Raw genomic sequence first — 6,999 nt, 5'->3', positions numbered from 1 at the left:
ACCATATGATCCAGCAATCCCCCTGCTGGGTATATACACAAAAGAAAGGAAATCAGTATATTAGAGATACCTGCACTCATGTGTGTTGCAGCACTATTCACAACAGCCAAGATTTGGAAGCATTCCAGGTGTTCATCAACAGATGACTGGCTAAAGAAAATGGTACATATACACAGTGGAGCACTATTCAACCATGAAGGAGAATGAGATCCTGTTATTTGCAACAATGTGGATGGAAATGTTGAGTGAAAAAAGCCAGACACAGAAAGAAAAACGTCACATATTCTCATTTATTTGCGGTAGCTAAAAATTGAAACAATTTAAGTTGTGAAGATACAGAGTAGGAGAACTGTTAGCAAAGGCTGATAAAAGTAGTATAGGGGATGAAGAGTAAGGGGTAATGGTTAATAGGTGCACACATAGAGTTAGAATAAATAAGATCTAGTATTTGATAGCACAACAGGGTGACAACAGCTAAGAATTATTTAATTGTACATTTTACAGTAACTAAAAGAGTATCATTGAATTGTTTGTAAAACAAAAGATAGATGCTTGGGATATGATGGATACTTCATTTGCCCTGATGAGATTATAACACATTGTAGGCCTGTATCAAAATATTTTATATGCCACATAAAATATACACCTATAATATACCCCCAAAAACCTTTTTTTAAAGAGATTTTCATTCAGAATTACCACACTGTATACTTACAGCTGAATTGAGGATTCTTGTGACTAAAAAGAAACTGACTAGTGATGATTGGTTGCTTTTGAAATGGCTGCTAAATTACCACTTTGCTAATAGTGGAAACTGAGTTGTCATGGTGATATTGCTAGTAGCCATTTTAGCAAAGTATGTAACAGAAAATGAATTTAAAACAAATAGAAGTACTTTGAAAGTTGCAGAAGCTAAAGTGCCCTTAATCTCTACTGTCATCAGTCTGTAAACTGGTTTCTTGAAGGGAGCAAAATTTGTCATTATGAACACTTAGCTCTACTGTAATGGCTGCCAAATTGTTCTCAAAGCCTGCAGCTAATCTGGTGGGGCTCTAGTTCTAGTTACAAGGTCAGAGAATACGCAGGGAAATGTGCAGTTTTCCACAGATGTGAGCTCCAGAAGCAGTGGTGACAGAGGCCAGCTCCAGTTCTACACAATGGTGTTTGTGAACACAGAAGCACCAGGAGCTATGGTCTGAACAGGAGCTATGTTTGTGATCTTTGGAAATTGAAAAACATTACAACAAAGCATTGAATGGACATTTATCTTGTCCCTCTGCTGTCGATTATTTATAATCATCTCTTTTTGACTGTAAATTGAACCATTTAATAATTAGTGTCTATCAGATTTTCCTTCAAACTTCTCAACATCTGTTTGTTGTGTTAGAATATATTTTCCTTCAGAAACATCACTAATTATCAGGGAAATGCAAATTAAAACCACAGTGTGATACTACCTTATTCCTGCAAGAATGGCCATGATTAAAAAATCAAAAAATCATATATGTTGGTATGGATTTGGTGAAAAGAGAACACTTACACTGCTGATGGGAATGTAAACTAGTACAACCACTGTGGAAAACAGTACTGCCATTCAACCCAACAATCTCACACTGGTGGGTATCTTCCCAAAGGAAAAGAAGTCATGAAAAAGACACATGCACATGCATGTTGATAGCAGCACAATTTGCAATTGCAAAAATATGGAACCAGCCTCAATGTCCATCAATTAATTGGTAGATAAAGAAAATGTGGAATATGTATACCATGGAATACTGCTGAGCCATAACACAGAATGAAATAATGGCCCTGACAGCAACCTGAATGGAGCTGGAGGCTATTATTGTAAGTGAAGTAACTCAGGAATGGAAAGCAAAGTATCATAAGTTCTCACTTATAGGTGGGAACTAAGCTATGAGGATTTTATACATACATACACACACACACACACACACACACACACACATATACATATATGTAAGTTAAACCGAGCAGCTTCTATTCAGAAAATTTGCTGTGCCTGTAAAGGGTAGGCTATCCAGCCATTAAAAAAAGAGAGAGAGAGAGAGAGAGATGCATATCCTGTAGGCATAGTTAGAATATTTTTATGGAAAAACACAAAAGATTATGAAGTGCATATATTCCTATAGTAAATTAAGTACTGATTAACTGATTGTTAAAGCATTATCTGATTTACATTCCTATAGCCTTATGGTTATATGAATAGGAAATTAATGTTGGAAGTAGTTTCAGCTGGGTTTTCAGTTAAACAAACGAGAAACCCACGTATCTGCTTATATCCTAACTGCTTTCCATACTGAAGAACATCAGGCATTTGTTGACTTAGCCAGTGGATAAAACCCAAAACTTTAAAACCAAGAAACACAAATATGTTGTTGAGGTATTGTTTTTATACAATTAAGTTTTTACAGAGATTACTGTGAAAGTGGTACACTTACTCTAGTTTTATATTTATTTAAACATTTGACAAAGTGCTGCATATAGTGGCTCATGTCTATAATATAGCACTTTGGGAGGCCAAGGTAGGATTATCACTTGATCACAGGAGTTTTACCAGCCTGGGCAAAAAGTGAGACCCTCTCTCTACAAAAATAATTGTTTTTAAAATAGCCCAGCTAAGGGGCATGAGCCTGTGGTCCCAGCTACTTGAAAGGCTTAGGTGCATGGGTCACTTGATCCTGGGAGGTTGAGTCTGCTGTGAGCTAGGATCATGCCACTGCACTTTAGCCTGGGTGACAGAGCAAGACTCTGTCTCAAAAAAAAATTTTTTTTTGGTCAGGACAGCTGAATAATCATGTGGCAGAGGGCTGCTCCCAGCCTCTTCCCCTCTCAGTGCATTCAACTCATCCCCACAGTCTGTTCTTGCCAGGGGTGACAGATGCTGAGCACCTTGAGGTTTCATTTCTAACCCAACTCAGGAGAAACACTGTGTAAGGCTGGCACCCTACCAGAAGGCATCTCACAAAATGGGTTTAGTCTAGCCAAGATGTCTCTCTCTGATCTTTCTACCAATTGAAATGTAAAGAGTATTCTTGCCCTGTAGTAAGGACAGCTAATAAATGGCATCCATCATTTCTGTCATCAGATTCCTATTATGGTGCCTTGGGAGTGAGCATGAAGTCTGATTTGTGCAATGGAACCCTCAAGAATGATCCCTGAGTCAGGTGCATAAGTGCAGAGGAGACTGTCACCTTTCTCCTCATCCCAAACTTGGGGTGCTGGATGCAGAATGGACTGCAAGCAGCTGTGCCCTGTTTGGACATTAGCATAAGAACCCACCTGCATAGCCTGTATTTGTTTCAAAACAGCATTTGGAGCCATTCTAGTAGCTGAGTGTTACTATTTTTAAATAAATAGGGAAAAATTTTATGAATTGATTTAAAACAAAAAAACTGGCTATTAAATTCATTTAGTATTGTTCAAGGAGTATCTACAAAATTTTATCCTCAATGCTTTCTTGCAAAAGAAGTGGAAGTAACTACAGAGACCCTTTCAAATAAAGAATCACTGAGAAATGTAAATAGTATAATATTTACTTATGTACATTTTTAAAGATTATACCATAACCGATTTGCATCAAGCTTTCCAATTTAGGAATGCTGAGAGGATTTCCCTCTAGGGCAAGTTTTCACATAAATGTTGAAGAAATTGTTAAAACTGAAAACTTTTCTATATTTGATAATCTACTGTGGTTCCAATCCATTGTGCTTCTTGTATTTATAAGGTCTATCTACAGGGTGTGTTATCATGGGTCTTGGGGTAAGTATCATGTAAATGAAGGCATTTCTACATTCTATACATTCATAGGTTTTGTTTCAGAAATGAGTTCTTATCTTCATGTGGAACTGGAACAACTGAAGACCTTACCACATGCTTGTATGTAATAAGGATTTTCTCCATTGAATCCTTTCATGTTTTCAAAGAAATGAAGCAGCTGAAGGCTTTACCGTGTTTTTTAAAATTATGTCATTTTTCTCCATGTTAAATTTGAATATGTCTTTGAAAGGATGTGGGAAAATCAAATGTATTAACATATTTTTTTAATCCTTGTTTTTTTCCAATACAAGATTTTTCTATTTTCAAAGAGAGCTGGGAAAGTTGCATGCTTTCTTGTATTTCTTCCATCGATAGGGTTCTGTCCAGTGTGAGTTCTTTCATGTGTTCTAATAAACTAGAGCGTGGGATGGCTTTACCACATTTCTTACATGAGAACAAGGTTTTTGGAGATAGTCCAGTGAACTAACATTGTCTTGTGTTGGTTTTGTTGTTTCTCCTTCCCCAGGAATGAGTTGGAAAGGCAATTCTTGAAGCTAATTAGTTACAATATCAAAGTTTCTGTCAGCATTTACACCAAATACTACTTTGATCTTCGCACTTTGGCACATGACCACGGCCTGCATTTGCCTGTTTCTCTTCTTGACAAAGAAAGAGCATGGAAGCTGGAGGTAAGACTATGAAGTTACTAAGTGGATTTGCAGTCAGCAGTGCCAACATCTGTGACTAAATCATATTAAGTTGTGATTAGAAAAATGGAAAGCTTCAGCCCAGTGCAGTGGCTCATGCCCGTAATCCCAGCACTTTGGGAGGCTGAGGTGGGTGGATCACGTGAGGTTGGAAGTTCGAGACTAGGCTGACCAACATAAAGAAACACTGTCTTTACTACAAATACAAAATTAGCTGGGTGTGGTGATGCATACCTGTAAGCCCAGTTACTCAGGAGGCTGAGGCAGGAGAATTGCTTGAACCCTAGAGGTGGAGGTTTCAGTGAGCTGAGATTGCACTATTGCACTTTAGCCTGAGTAGCAGGAGTGAAATAAAAAAGATTTAAAAAGCAAAAAATGGAAAGTTTCAAAATTAACTAATACACTGAACAGTTTGTTAACCTTTTGACATTCTATTTCCTGTCTCTTATGGTTTTTACAAGGATCTATGTTATTTGAAAATTATAGATATTATCTCTTCTGTGACCATAATTAATAATATTTTAGGCCGGGCATGGTGGCTCATGCCTATAATCCCAGAACTTCAGGAGGCCAAGGCGGGTGGATCATGAAGTCACAAGTTCGAGACCAGTCTGGCCAATATGGTGTAACCCCGTCTCTACTAAAAATACAAAAATTAGCTGGGCATGGTGGTGCACACCTGTAGTCCCAGCTACTTGGGAGGCTGAGGCAGGACAATCTGGGAGGCGGAGGTTGCAGTAAGCCAAGATCACGCTACTGCACTCCAGCCTGAGCAACAGAGTGAGACTCCGTCTGAAAAAAATATATATGTTTTAATCAAGTTTAATTCATTCTCAATGTTTTGCTTTTGAACCTTTGCCCTTTCAAATAATCACACAGAAATAATTTCTTGCCATTGTATTCCTAACGATGTCTACCTATATAATGCACTTACCACTCTTGACTATTTTTTATTACTCAGTTTGCAAATTTATGTCATTTTCTACTGTGTATACTACAGTGCAGTCAGTCCCATGGGTTTGTTAGACACACCATTAGTGCCTAAGCCGAGAGCACTTAGACTGTATGAGGTTGCGCGTCTCAAGTACTAGATGCAGGAAGTCAATGGGATTTTACAGGAAATAATAACTTTTATAACTTTCATGGGAGAAAGTAATATTTATGGTTTGTGACTTTTGGTAAGTACACAGTAAAATTGCAGCTGACAAGGTTGAACATTTAAAATAGGCATGCTCCGTAGTACCCTGGAAGTATTTTAACATAATACTTTTTTATCATAATTAATGTGCAAGTGAAGTAGTGCCTTTTAATGCTTTAGTCATTTGACTTCATTGACATTCCAATACAATCCAGCACATGCCTGCCTCATTAAAATTTGCTTTGAGTATATAATTACTACAGATTGGGTGGAATTTGAATAGATTAATTAACCTTTTTGCAAAAGTGTGTGTTCATTACATTTAAGGAACAAGTGCACAGGTAACAGATGATACTGCTGTTAGAAGCCTGTCACAATACTGTGACATCTTTGAGAACCTAATTTTTAAGTAACTTAATAAAACAAGCCCTCCTTTGCTCTGGCAATCTAATTCTAGCCCTGAGATTACCTTAGTGAGTTGACAGAAGTTGGCAGTGTAAACCTCAGCCTAAGTAGCTGTAACTGAACTATCTAAAGAAGTCTGCATGTGTGACTTATTAAGTGGTGATTGTTAAAACATTGGAACCATTTTAAAAATGATACCTCTTTTCTGTTTGACATTCTTAGGCTTTTTCAAGGATGGGAAATGATGGAGATGTATATAGTGCTGCCAAGAACAGGTCTTTGAGTGCTGATGATTTAATTAATCTTCAGCGCGCTAAGGCCATCCTCTCCTGAAGGAAGAAATGAGGGGTAATGTAACATCTGAACCCCTCATCAAAAAAGACAGGAAAATACCACCTTTCCTGCTACAGGACTAGAAAATGTAATGTTTTCAAAAGAAGAAACATCTCAATTCAAGTTAACTCAAAGACAACTAAGTTCTTGTCAGGGCAACAAAACACTCTTACACTCTGTTGTCCTTTTTAACATAAACACAGAAACAGACACCACTCCAAAGTGAAGGCTCCTTCTGCCTATGCACAGAGACTTCCTTAGTGTGTGGGCTGATAGCTGTGAATCATGTAAGGCTTTTAAAACAATAAAAACTTTTTAAATTTTAAAGATAACATTTCTATTTATTTCATTTTTTTTCTCCCAATATTGCTGCACATGCATTTGGAATCAATGCAGTATTACTATTAAAACATGGGACTCAGCTGGGTGTGGTGGCTCAAGCCTGTAATCCCAGCACTTTGGGAGGCTGAGATGGGTGGATCACGAGGTCAAGAGATCAAGACTATCCTGGCCAGCATGGTGAAATGTTGTCTGTACTAAAAATATAAAAATTAGCTGGGTGTAGCGGCAAATGCCTGTAGTCCTAGCTACTCAGGAGGCTGAGGCAGGAGAATCACTTAAACCAGGAAGGCAGAGGTT

At 37.8% G+C, this 6,999-nt stretch overlaps 1 long non-coding RNA gene across 1 annotated transcript; it reads left to right on the top strand.

Moving 5' to 3' along the window:
* The first annotated feature begins 4,378 nt into the window (after positions 1-4,378).
* On the top strand, positions 4,379-6,434 carry LOC108298202. Its single transcript, XR_005198712.1, has 2 exons — positions 4,379-4,466; positions 6,250-6,434. It is a non-coding gene; the product is annotated as an uncharacterized LOC108298202 (long non-coding RNA).
* The last annotated feature ends 565 nt before the right edge of the window (positions 6,435-6,999 follow it).

Source organism: Cebus imitator, unplaced genomic scaffold (genome assembly GCF_001604975.1).
Source record: "Cebus imitator isolate Cc_AM_T3 unplaced genomic scaffold, Cebus_imitator-1.0 Scaffold916, whole genome shotgun sequence".
NCBI classification, from domain to species: Eukaryota; Metazoa; Chordata; class Mammalia; order Primates; family Cebidae; genus Cebus; species Cebus imitator.
The sequence above is the reverse complement of the archived record's forward strand: the minus strand, read 5'-3'. Positions and strand labels throughout refer to the sequence as shown.